The 13,536-nt window shown below is 41.8% G+C and overlaps 1 protein-coding gene across 6 annotated transcripts in view; it reads right to left on the bottom strand.

Moving 5' to 3' along the window:
* The window catches only part of LOC108718612 (adhesion G protein-coupled receptor B1-like), a 323,650-nt gene that overhangs the window by 73,383 nt on the left and 236,731 nt on the right, over positions 1-13,536 (bottom strand). The gene's annotated exons all lie outside the window — the stretch shown is intronic.

Raw genomic sequence — 13,536 nt, 5'->3', positions numbered from 1 at the left:
TCAGATCAAGCTGAATGGTGATGTCTGGACGTGGAGGCAGGGGGGTGGCTGGAGCGGAGATGGAGGGGGGGGGGAGAGAGAGAGAGGAGCTTACACACAACTTTCACATGAGAAACTGGGGGGGGAGGGAAGAGTGGATTAGAGGGGGGCAAAGCCGGGGAGATTGAAGCCAAGAGAATTAGATGTTGCACATCCTTAACCTCCAAACTCCTGAACTGAACTGTGCCCTCATGATACTGCTACATGTGGGTGCCCTGATGTTGTTGCTACATGTGGGTACCCTGATGTTGCTGCTATTACATGTGGGTGCCCTGATGCCGCTGCTATATGTGGGTGCCCTGATGTTGTTGCTACATGTGGGTGCCCTGATGTTGCTGCTATTACATGTGGGTGCCCTGATGTTGCTGCTATTACATGTGGGTGCCCTGATGCCGCTGCTATATGTGGATGCCCTGATGTAGTTGCTACATGTGGGTGCCCTGATGTTGCTGCTACTACATGTGGGTGCCCTGATGCTGCTGCTACATGTGGGTGCCCTGATGTTTTTGCTACACGTTGCTACCGTGATGCTGCTGCTACATGTGGGTGCCCTGATGTTGCTGCTACATGTGGGTGCTCTGATGCTGCTACATGTGGGTGCCCTGATGTAGCAGGTGGGTGCCCTTATGCAGTTCTAGCACCTCATCAGCAGTACCAAGGAAGGCAATCCAGGGCACAGGGCTGGCATCACTATTACCCACACAAGTCACATTATCTAACAACTGGCTGCAAGAAGACTGGAAGTTCATAGGAAGGAATGAATTAAGTGATGCTAAATGCCCAATTACATACTACTTATTCTTATATGGGATTTAATTTAAGAGCAACTTTTTTGGACCAGACTGGACATTGGTCTGTGGGTATTGGGGCCTCATAGACTCCCCAGTAATCCAGTTTTAGTCAATGGGGGGGTTATGAGTTGACGTGGCCCTTGCCCACACTTCCACTGGCCCAATAAACTGCATCAGCACCGCACCAGCAAGTCACAAATATCCAGCCCATGTCATGCTGGCCAATGACGGGACTCACTGCAGTGCAGTAAGGTGAGGATGGGATGCTTGGCCAGATGGAAAGGCAGTACATAATTCTTATGCAAATCAACACTTTTTTACCCAGAATGCAGCACTGGCACTCACTGCAAGTTGCAAAGAAGTAACTTGAATTTTATCAGCGCTCTCCTGACTTGGCACGGCCAAAAACCTGGGCCCTGTCTAAACAGTTTGATCATTTAAAAGGATCATTTTTTCAGCAGTCAGTTGCTCAGGAGAGTCTGAAGAACAAACAATGGCTGGAGGTTGGAATTCAAGATACAAATGAATGTTGGGAAATGATAAGAGATAAACGGTGACCAATAGTGATCACCCAATGGTGATGGTTACCTTGATTCCCAGGGACATGGCAGCAATCCAACCAACAAACAGTAAAAAGAACCCTACAAATGTAATATTAATTGCTCATACAGCAGGGAAGGATCAGCCCAGCACCCCGCTAGCATGTGCCTCATGTGCCTCCGCTAATTAGAACAGGATTTCTCATTAGTGACCCTCCGCCTCTCCTAATTAATAAATAAAAACACTGACAATCTCACACAGTTCCAGTTTTCTTTCTATCACTGGTGAAAAATTAATGAATCCTTGTACAGAATTGTACAGCAGTGTAAATAAAGCTATGCCCCAGGGATGTCCGCTAGGGGATGCTGGGAGATGTAGTTCAGCAGCAGCCGGAGAGCTGTCAGTCTCAATTCCACTCAACCTAATAGAGTGATACCCATTGGAAACAAAAGGAGCCAAGGCAAAGCTTGAAATGAATCCACAAATCATTGATGTTTTGTGCACAATAAGCTATACTCTCATGCCATACTGTAAAGGGAATCAATATGGCACCTCCTACCAATATGTATAAATACAAATATACAGAGAAGGAATGTTCTGGGCACACAATAAGCTATACCCTCATACTGTACTGTCTAAGGGAATCAATATGGCACCTCCCTCCTCCCATATGTATAAATACAAATATACAGAGAAGGAATGTTCTGGGCATACAATAAGCTATACCCTCATACTGTACTGTCTAAGGGAATCAATATGGCACCTCCTCCCATATATATAAATACAAATATACAGAGAAGGAATGTTCTGGGCACACAATAAGCTATACCCTCATACTGTACTGTCTAAGGGAATCAATATGGCACCTCCCTCCTCCCATATGTATAAATACAAATATACAGAGAAGGAATGTTCTGGGCACACAATAAGCTATACCCTCATATTGTACTGTCTAAGGGAATCAATATGGCACCTCCTCCTCCCATATGTATAAATACAAATATACAGAGAAGGAATGTTCTGGGCACACAATAAGCTATACCCTCATATTGTACTGTCTAAGGGAATCAATATGGCACCTCCTCCCATATGTATAAATACAAATATACAGAGAAGGAATGTTCTGGGCACACAATAAGCTATACCCTCATACTGTACTGTCTAAGGGAATCGATATGGCACCTCCTCCCATATGTATAAATACAACGATACAGAGAAGGAATGTACTGGGCACACAATAAGCTATACCCTCATACTGTACTGTCTAAGGGAACCAATATGGCACCTCCTCCTCCCATATGTATAAATACAAATATACAGAGAAGGAATGTTCTGGGCACACAATAAGCTATACCCTCATACTGTACTGTCTAAGGGAATCAATATGGCACCTCCTCCCATATGTATAAATACAAATATACAGAGAAGGAATGTTCTGGGCACACAATAAGCTATACCCTCATACTGTACTGTCTAAGGGAATCAATATGGCACCTCCTCCCAAATGTATAAATACAAATATACAGAGAAGGAATGTTCTGGGCTCACCGTAAGTTACACCCTCATTCTGTACTGCTAAGGAGAAATATGAAGAATATACTACTTAATGTAAATATAATATAATATATATATATATATATATATATATATATATATATATATATATATATATATATATATATATATATATATATATATATATATATATATATATATATATATATATATATATAGTGAATAAAGTACCCCCTGTTTTAAATTATAAGGATATTATAAGTTACCGAGGAGTTTCATGACCATATAAAAGTACGAGGCCGAAGGCTGAGTGTTTTTATACAGGTCATGGAACTCTGAGGTAACTTCTAATATCCTCATATTTTGCAACTGGGGGTACTTTATTTATTATAATACACAAATTCCAGCAGTGAGTCATGTGACAGAAATGACATCAGAACTCAGTGTTTATAAGGATATATTTTGCAAGATATTCATGGCTTTTGTGTAATATATATATATATATATATATATATATATATATAGTGAATAAAGTACCCCTCTTGTAAAATATAAGGATATTATTAGTTACCGAGGAGTTTCATGACCATATAAAAACACGAGGCCGAAGGCCGAGTGTTTTTATACAGGTCATGGAACTCCGAGGTAACTTCTAATATCCTCATATTTTACAACTGGGGGTACTTTATTTATTATAATACACAAATTTTAGTGAGTCATGTGACAGAAATGACATCACTACTCACCGTTTATAACTGATGACATCACTACTCACCGTTTATAAGAATATCATTTACAGGATATTCATGGCTTTTGTGTATTATATATATATATATATATATATATATATATATATATATATATATATATATATATATATATATATATATATATATATATATATATATATATATATATATATATATATATATATATATATATATATAATGAATAAAGTTCCATGAATATATAAATAGATACAGGTCATGAAACTCCGAGGTGACTTCTAATATTGCAACAGGGGGTACTTTATTAATTATAAGTGAGTTCTGGGTCGTGTGACAGAAATGACATCACTAAGCTCAGATTATCACCAATGACATCACTAAGCACCATTTATATAGTGAATAAAGTACCCCCTCTTGTAAAATATAAGGATATTATAAGTTACAGAGGAGTTTCATGACCATATAAAAGTACGAGGCCGAAGGCCGAGTGTTTTTATACAGGTCATGGAACTCCGAGGTAACTTCTAATATCCTCATATTTTACAACTGGGGGAACTTTATTTATTATAATACACAAGTTTCAGTGAGTCATGTGACAGAAATGACATCAGAACTCACCGTTTATAACTGATGACATCAGAACTCACCGATTATAAGGATATAATGTACAGGATATTCATGGCTCTTGTGTATTATATACTGTATATTGTGAGCAGGTCCCTAATTGCCGTAGCCCAGAGCATGATTATATAACATTGGAGAGGCCTCATCTTATAAGTTCATTTTAGTTTCATACTCATTTTTTCATGTATATATATATAAACCATACAGAGCTAATTGCATAAATGCTCAGCAAATAATAATAAGAGAGAATTAGAGAGCGCAGGCAGCTCACAGCTTGTATAATATCCAGGCCTAGAGACACAGGGACGCACAGTTATTTGCCAAGAGAGAGATCTCAGAGCCAATAAAAGCAGGTTATTAAATGATCATGAATTTTTAAATCATCTCAGTTCTATAGGAGGATCCAGCCCAGACACATCTCAGTGGCCTCTTTAGGATTAGCAGTTATTCATCAAGTGACTTTAAAGGGGAACTCCACCCGGAAACGGAAGCCACAGGGTGTTAGGAGTGCTGGGAGTTGTATTGTAACTAAAGAGCTGCAGTTGGACTGATCCCCACAAATATCAAACACACCCCTGGTTAAAATTCCAAAAATAATTATTGGTTCAAAACATCTGCTAAATCACAACTGCTGGACTACATTTCCCAGCATCCTCAGACAATCAGAAAGATCATAGCCAGTGGCAGCTACAGAGAGGCAAGCTGAGTATCTTTACTAAAACTGATTTGTTGGGCCCCTGGAATCCCTCCATTATTGGAAAACACAGTCCATTCAGCTCCTGCGCGAAGGTTCTACTTGTCTAATGTTCCATTGACTGGACTTTCCCATTGACGTTTTTTTTTTTCTTTACCCACCCCATTCAGTTCTATAGTGGCCCCTCCCTCTCTACTCCCTCCCAGGGGGTTTCTATTGATGATAAAGAAGATGTCAAGTATGAATGGAAGGGGCAGCCCCAACATGACAATAGGCACCTCCTCCCCCGCTTTCCTTGCTCAATACAAACACAAGGGATCAGGGCTACCGAATACCAACCTTCATACAAAATGGAGTCACCTCGGCTCAATTAAACCTTCTCCACTGAGAACTTTCTATTCAGAGCTTTCCAGCAGCCATTCGGCAGAGAAGAAGTACTGTCCCTTTAATCCAAACACATGACCTAATAGGTACATCCCAAAGGGTCTTATACGAATCCAGCACAGTCTTTAGCACCCGTTATTCCTTCCAACAGTCTCTGTCCCTATATATTAGGTACCTGTGTATTGCTACCTATTCCCATTGGTATCACTGATTCCTAGAGAGAGGAGCAGAATTTTACTTACATCATGATGCAAAGATGATCAAGGCACAAAACTGCATTGTGCTAAAAACAACACTTCTGGTTTGGAGTGTCTTTGTCCTTCAATTGCTTCCACAAACCAAACTGAATACCCCTTCAAATTGCCCCATATATTGCTATGCGCAAACTTAGGGACTGTTCCTGCTGAATTGTGCTTAGTACAGGGAATACCTATGCTGCCATAGTTTTATGGGATCTCTCGGTACAGACTATGAGCAAACTTAGGGGATGCTCCTGCTGAATTGTGCTTAGTACAGGGTAACCCAGTATAATATAACTGCCAGCAGTCTCCCAGGCAATGTGCTAAGACTTGTACAGCCAATGAGACGTTACAGATTATGTTCGGGGCCAATAGTGGAATGTATCATCACTAATACGCCGCACTATAAGGCAACTAAACCTTTGGCATGAGGGATGTGATTTTTCTCCACTTATAATGATCCCATTGTAGATAACAAGTTCAGGGGGAAGGATTCACCGAGCGCCGTTTTCATTATCTGTCATACGAAAATTGAAATATAGTTGTGATGGATCTGAATATAGAGGATGCGCCTTAAATCACAAGTATAAATCACTCCACTTAGTTAATAAAAAGCTTTTAGAGAGACGGGCCTGGCCCTCAGGAGACAGGGATCTTAATAATTTATAAAGGTATACTAAATTTACAAAAAACCTTTACATTCATTATTGATTTTTTTAATTAAAAATAGCTGATCTTGCTGAACTGTTTTTAATTCCATAATAAAAGAAAATGAGCTTTTGGGACAGCGGTGACAAGTCTAGTAATAGGTTTCCATGAGACCCGGCCAGTAATGCATCTGTTGGCTGGGAACGCGCCCGTGCTGCATGCATGAGGAATGCGACCATGCTGCATGCATGAGAAATGCGCCCGTGCTGCATGCATGAGGAATGTGACTGTGCTGCATGCATGAGGAAATCACCCGTGCTGCATGCGTGAGGAATGTGACTGTGCTGCATGCATGAGTAATGTGATCGTGCTGCATGCATGAGGAATGTGACTGTGCTGCATGCATGAGGAATGCGATTGTGCTGCATGCATGAGAAATGCACCCGTGCTGCATGCATGAGAAATTCGACCGTACTGCATGCACGAGGAATGCGACTGTACTGCATGCACGAGGAATGTGACCGTACTGCATGCATGAGGAATGCAACCGTGCTGCATACATGAGGAATGTGACCGTGCTGCATGCATGAGGAATGCATGATGAATGCTTCAGGAATGCACTGGTGCTCCGTACATGAGGCCTGTGGAAGCACAATCATAAAAGGGGTGGTTCACCTTTAATTTCTCTTTTAGTATGTTATATAATGGCCAATGCTTAGCAACTTTTCAATTGGTCTTCATTTTTTTTATAGTTTTAGAATGATTTGCCTTTTCCTTCTAACTCTTTCCAGCTTTCAAATGGGGGGTCAATGACCCCCATCTAAAACAAATGCTCTGTAAGGCTACAAATGTATTGTTATTGCAACTTTGTATTACTTATTTTTCTATTCAGGCCTCTTCTATTCATATTCCAATCAATACATGGTTGCTAGGGTAATTTGGACCCTAGCTGGGGATTCTGTATAGCAGATCCTATACCCAGTGTTGGACTGGGATGCCAGGGCCCCCCCAGAAAGCTTTAGGCCTTGGACCCACCAAAAAACCGAAGACAGTGAGCCCACCAGAAAGCCTTAGACAGTGGGCCTTTCCAAACTTGTATTCCTCCTCTCCTCACTCAAACTCTTTATTCTCCTAGTCTTTTATAAATACTTACTATATTGTCCAATTATTAAGCATTTTTCCCCATAAAGAAATAGGGAATGACCATGAAATAGGCCAAATGTTTAGAAGCAAAAGGGCCCACTAACACCCAGAGTCACAGGGAGTTTTCCTGGTATCCCGGTGGGCCAGTCCGACACTGCCTATGCCTGTATTTACTACTGGCTCTATAATGTACATTTGATCTGTACCAAAGAACTTACAGTCTATCCAGTGCTAATGGTGAAGCAATATTTAATATTGAAACAAGACTCAGAGCCGGTGCTGTTTGGCTCAATGTCCCTTTTGGAGCTTCTCTTGATATTAATGGAAACAGATGTCACAACACTTGTAGAAATCTCCCTTATTTATTAGCACTTTTCATGTTTCTCGCTCTCTCTCCCCTCACAATGGAAAGCCATAAAGATTAGCAATTCATACGGCGGAATTGACTGAATGGCATGTTCCTCTGTTTGCTGTAATTAGTAAATGGGATTAGACTGTATTTACCTCCTAAGCACCTGCACACAGACTGAAGCTTAATGTTGCCAGGCTTTAACATGGGGCATTTGTGTATTGTCTGATTGATTGAAAATATTAACATTATTATTATTATTAGTATTATTACTGCAAAACAAGTGTGCAGAGCTGCTGTACTCACACTTGCATGGGCCCCACTATGGCACCATAATAATGCTGGCTCAGTAAGATTAACTCCTGCTTCCCACGGGGGGTTATTAAAGTAATTGGATGACTTTCTAAAGCCTAAAGAGTACAGTTTGGAGAGTCATTGTATGGAGCATTTGCTCCACTTGCAGCACCCAGTGCAGTTATTGGAGTTTCCCACTTGGATGTAACAATCCTATAGATAGAAAGAAAGGTCTGTAATCAGGACCCGGGAGCTGTCCCTTCAGCACCAAACACTCATTCTACCTCTGGTTCCAATTTCTCTGAGCTCACACTCACTACTTTCCCAACAATAATGTTCCACTAAACGATATCTCAGGAGGGATGAAACCCTTTCATTTCCCGCATTCTCCACCAAACTAGAGACATGCATTTTATTCAAGGGGCTACATCCCAGTTATTATTCTTATACCATTTACACACAATGAATTGATTGTGCATGAGACCTATATTTACTGCGAGGTTACACCATGTTTTAGGACACCACCCTTTGATATCAGTTTGATGAGAACTTTCCCTTATCTATTTTTGTCTTTTTTTTTTTTTCTTTCTTTCTTTACTCTCCCCTTTTATCAGTTGCTGTTCCAGGCTCTGCGACTGTTTCCCTGAACTATTTCAACATTGTGGGCAATACTTCAAAGAAAGCCTGCTGTTTTGTAGATGTTTTGGCAAATGAGCCTTTTAAAATGCTTATTATGCTGGTTTGTTTCCTGACTTTTCCACATGCAAGAAAGGCCCATCACCCACCCAGCAGAAATAAGTTCAAGAAAAACAAAAAAAAACAAATACGCCTCTCCTTTATTTTTTAGAGTTAATGATAACCAGCTATACATCTGTAACAATGTGGTGTAACTGCCACCCTACTGTATTTCTGAGGGTGCTATCATGTTCTGTGGGGCAGGTCTGCACCAATGCCCTTTTTGGCCCCAGAACTTTCTGCTGCGGACCAATAGGGAGAACCTGAACATGGTAGTTTGACCTGAAAATGTGGTATGGAAAAGGGTTAAACAGAAGTGTTGTCAAGGCAGGCAAACAGTCTGGGCAGACAGGAGTCACCCCCTTAGCTCATGACAAGGTTACAGATATATAGAGAAATCGGGGTAACAGTCACCCTGTTATAATTCCAGGGGTACCCAGGGCACAAATAAGCACTCACCCCAAATCTCCCCCTAACTGGCCTTCAGGCTGGGCCCCCTTAGCTCATAACAAGGTTACAGATATATAGAAACATTGGGGTGTCACCCTGCTATAGTTCCAGGGGTACCCAGGGCACAAATAAACACTCACCCCAAATCTCCCCCTAACTTGCCTTCAGACTGGTCTCCCTTAGCTCATAACAAGGATACAGATATATAGAAACATTGGGGTGTCACCCTGCTATAGTTCCAGGGGTACCCAGGGCACAAATATGCACTCACCCCAAATCTCCCCCTAACTGGCCTTCAGGCTGGGCCCCCTTAGCTCATAACAAGGTTACAGATATATAGAAACATTGGGGTGTCACCCTGCTATAGTTCCAGAGGTACCCAGGGCACAAATAAACACTCACCCCAAATCTCCCCCTAACTGACCTTCAGACTGGGCCCCCTTAGCTCATAACAAGGTTACAGATATATAGAAACATTGGGGTAACAGTCACCCTGCTATAGTTCCAGGGGTTCCCAGGGTACAAATAAACACTCACCCCAAATCTCCCCCTAACTGACCTTCAGACTGGGCCCCCTTAGCTCATAACAAGGTTACAGATGTATAGAAACATTGGGGTGTCACCCTGCTATAGTTCCAGGGGTACCCAGGGCACAAGTAATCACTCACCCCAAATCTCCCCCTAACTGACCTTCAGACTGGGCCCCCTTAGCTCATAACAAGGTTTCACAGTTTCAGGGGTACCCAGAGACTCTACCTGGTTGGACACAAGGACAATGAAAGACAAACCATATTTTTCCTATAGTTAAACCTCTGGTTGTTTGTACAACATTTGCACAGATAAACATTTCTCCAGGCAGCAGGGACCAAATCAACATGCGCTGTGGGTCATTTATATGGAAACAACAGTAAATTAATTTTTTGTCAGACTCTAAGTAGGGTGAGTACAATATATAATAGCTGTGCATGGATGGCTGGGTATTTCTTTGAACACACAACCCGAGGCCACAAATGGCAGGTTTTTTTTTTCCTTCCACCATCACCATAATTAGCTCTAAGTAAATTCTATTTACAACAAATCCCTGAACCACTGGATGAGAGTTAATGCATTGATTCATCTCTGGTTAGCGGAATTCTCGTAACATGTTACTATATACAGTATATATATATATTTATATTTATTCTTTTTTTTTTTAATATATAAACAGTTAAGAATTGAACTCTTTCAGCCTACCATTATTTTTTCTTCTGCCTGCAATGGGTTTTCTTGGTGTAACAAAATGATTTCACCAAGATTCAAGGGGAAGTGTAACAAAGTTAGTAATATCACGTGACAGTGGCGCGGCTGTGTGACATGGGATTGGACACTGTGTAGGGAAGTCATTATATTTTCAATAGGAATTATTATTTTGCCAAGTGTTGTAGAGATCCAGAAGCCTCACTGCCATGCTAAACAAGCCTGTGGCTCACTGCCATTATATCATGGGATGGGAACAGCGACTCCTTCCAAGTGATTAAACTCTCAGCATGTTGGATACTCAGTCTCAATCCTTCTTGCCAGTAGTCCCGCGGCTTGACTAATATTTACTGAACTGATTACTCTGGATTATTATTATTAACATGTATTTATATAGCACCAACATATTGCGCAGCACTGTATGTTATATATTTGCATGGCTACGGATTGCAACCGAGGTGACTGCACTGATATCTGGTCTACCTGCACAGGAGGTGCCACAGGATAATAAGGTGCTACCTGTAGAAGGAAGTGCCAGATGCAGAATAGCACACCTGCTGTGGGGAGTGTTGATGCAGAATAAGGTGCTACCTGGAGAGAGGAGTGAGAATAAAGAATAAGGTGCTACCTGGAGAGGGGAGTGTGAATAAAGAATAAGGTGCTACCTGGAGAGAGGAGTGAGAATAAAGAATAAGGTGCTACCTGGAGAGAGGAGTGAGAATAAAGAATAAGGTGCTACCTGGAGAGAGGAGGGAGAATAAAGAATAAGGTGCTACCTGGAGAGAGGAGGGAGAATAAAGAATAAGGTGCTACCTGGAGAGAGGAGGGAGAATAAAGAATAAGGTGCTACCTGGAGAGAGGAGGGAGAATAAAGAATAAGGTGCTACCTGGAGAGAGGAGGGAGAATAAAGAATAAGGTGCTACCTGGAGAGAGGAGTGAGAATAAAGAATAAGGTGCTACCTGGAGAGAGGAGGGAGAATAAAGAATAAGGTGCTACCTGGAGAGAGGAGGGAGAATAAAGAATAAGGTGCTACCTGGAGAGGGGAGCATGGATGCAGAATAAGGTGCTACCTGGAGAGGGGCGTTTGGATGCAGAATAAGGTGCTACCTGGAGAGAGGAGTGAGAATAAAGAATAAGGTGCTACCTGGAGAGAGGAGTGAGAATAAAGAATAAGGTGCTACCTGGAGAGAGGAGTGAGAATAAAAAATAAGGTGCTACCTGGAGAGAGGAGTGAGAATAAAGAATAAGGTGCTACCTGGAGAGAGGAGTGAGAATAAAGAATAAGGTGCTACCTGGAGAGAGGAGGGAGAATAAAGAATAAGGTGCTACCTGGAGAGAGGAGTGAGAATAAAGAATAAGGTGCTACCTGGAGAGAGGAGTGAGAATAAAGAATAAGGTGCTACCTGGAGAGAGGAGTGAGAATAAAGAATAAGGTGCTACCTGGAGAGGGGAGTGAGAATAAAGAATAAGGTGCTACCTGGAGAGAGGAGGGAGAATAAAGAATAAGGTGCTACCTGGAGAGAGGAGTGAGAATAAAGAATAAGGTGCTACCTGGAGAGAGGAGTGAGAATAAAGAATAAGGTGCTACGTGGAGAGGGGAGTGAGAATAAAGAATAAGGTGCTACCTGGAGAGAGGAGTGAGAATAAAGAATAAGGTGCTACCTGGAGAGAGGAGTGAGAATAAAGAATAAGGTGCTACCTGGAGAGAGGAGTGAGAATAAAGAATAAGGTGCTACCTGCTAGTGGGAGGGTGGGGGACAAGAGTCAGGATTTAGTGCCAGTCATGTTTGGAGCATATAGGGCATGTCACTAGCTGGTTATGTGAAGTGAATTAAATTAGGCAGTGAAGATCAGGCATCTGAGCCTTTGCTGGAAACTCTCAGCCTTGGGGATGAAATGGGGGAGGTATTTGTGGTTGCTATATGTAAGAAATGTCTATATTGTATGAGTGTCAGCAGCATAGGTGGGTGTGTAGGCGATAAGGGGGCCCTAGAGGTTCAGTTCTCTGGTGGGTCTGGGGTACCCCAATCAGACCCTAGTCAAACTTGCTGTATTTTTGGAGCTACAGTAGCCCAGAAATACAGACCAGATTCTTCTCTGCTTGCTATTGTCTATGGTACCAACTAAACTTCTGATGCTCCGGGAGGAATCAGGTCTGTATTTTCAAGCTGCTGTAGCTTCCAAAATACTGCAGTATCTGCAAAACAAAGTTCCATCACCAGGTCCTAAGCCTAGCACTTCTGCTGCAGTTAGAAAACAGAATCCGCTGTGTCAGTATCACTTTAATAGCAGTGATGATAATTACAGTCATTATGTATTTCAGCTATTTACTTCTGGAGAGTTCTCAGAATTTGCTATGAATCATGAAGCTAGAACTGCAAAACAATCTTCAGTCTCACCCCCATGTGAACATCCTCTTCAAACTGGCAGCATCCCCAAACTATCTATAGGGAGTCCAAATGTGCACGATTACCAGGGCCCTACAGTCAGTACAGTCTGGGCCTCCAGAGCAGAAGATTTAGGGCAAGACGGTAATTGTATGGCAAGAATAATGCAGACAGAATGGACAAGAACACAAGAATAGTGATGGGCAAATTTATTTGCCAGGCGCAAATTCATGGCGAATTCCCGGGATTCACCGCCGGCGAATACATTTGCGAAACCGCCGCAAAAAATTGCCGGCATAAAAAAAAATGGACGCCGGCGTCGTTTTGTGAATTTTTTGCAGGAATCGCGAAGTTCACTACACAAGAATAGGACAAGATTGACAGCAGGTCAAGGACAGTTGGTGCAAGATGGCAACAAAAGGAGAATGGCAATAGGAGAATAAAATGGCGACAGTATGGAAATAAGTAGATAACAAGGCAAAATGGGGACACGGTAAGTAAAGATGGGGACGGTAGAGCAAGATGGAGGCAATAGGACAAGATGGAGACTGTACAGCAAGATGGAGACAGTAGGGCAAGATGGGTATAGTAGAACAAGATGGGGATTGTAGGACATGATTGTGAGAGTGTAGTAGGACAAGATGCACATAGTAGGGAAAGATCGCAAAATAACAATGAAATTTCAGTAGAAAAACAAGGATCCAGACAGTAGGACAAGAACACAAGAAGAGGACAATA

The sequence above is a fragment of the Xenopus laevis genome, chromosome 6L (genome assembly GCF_017654675.1).
Source record: "Xenopus laevis strain J_2021 chromosome 6L, Xenopus_laevis_v10.1, whole genome shotgun sequence".
In the NCBI taxonomy this organism is placed as follows: domain Eukaryota; kingdom Metazoa; phylum Chordata; class Amphibia; order Anura; family Pipidae; genus Xenopus; species Xenopus laevis.
This window is presented reverse-complemented; position numbering and strand designations above follow the sequence as displayed.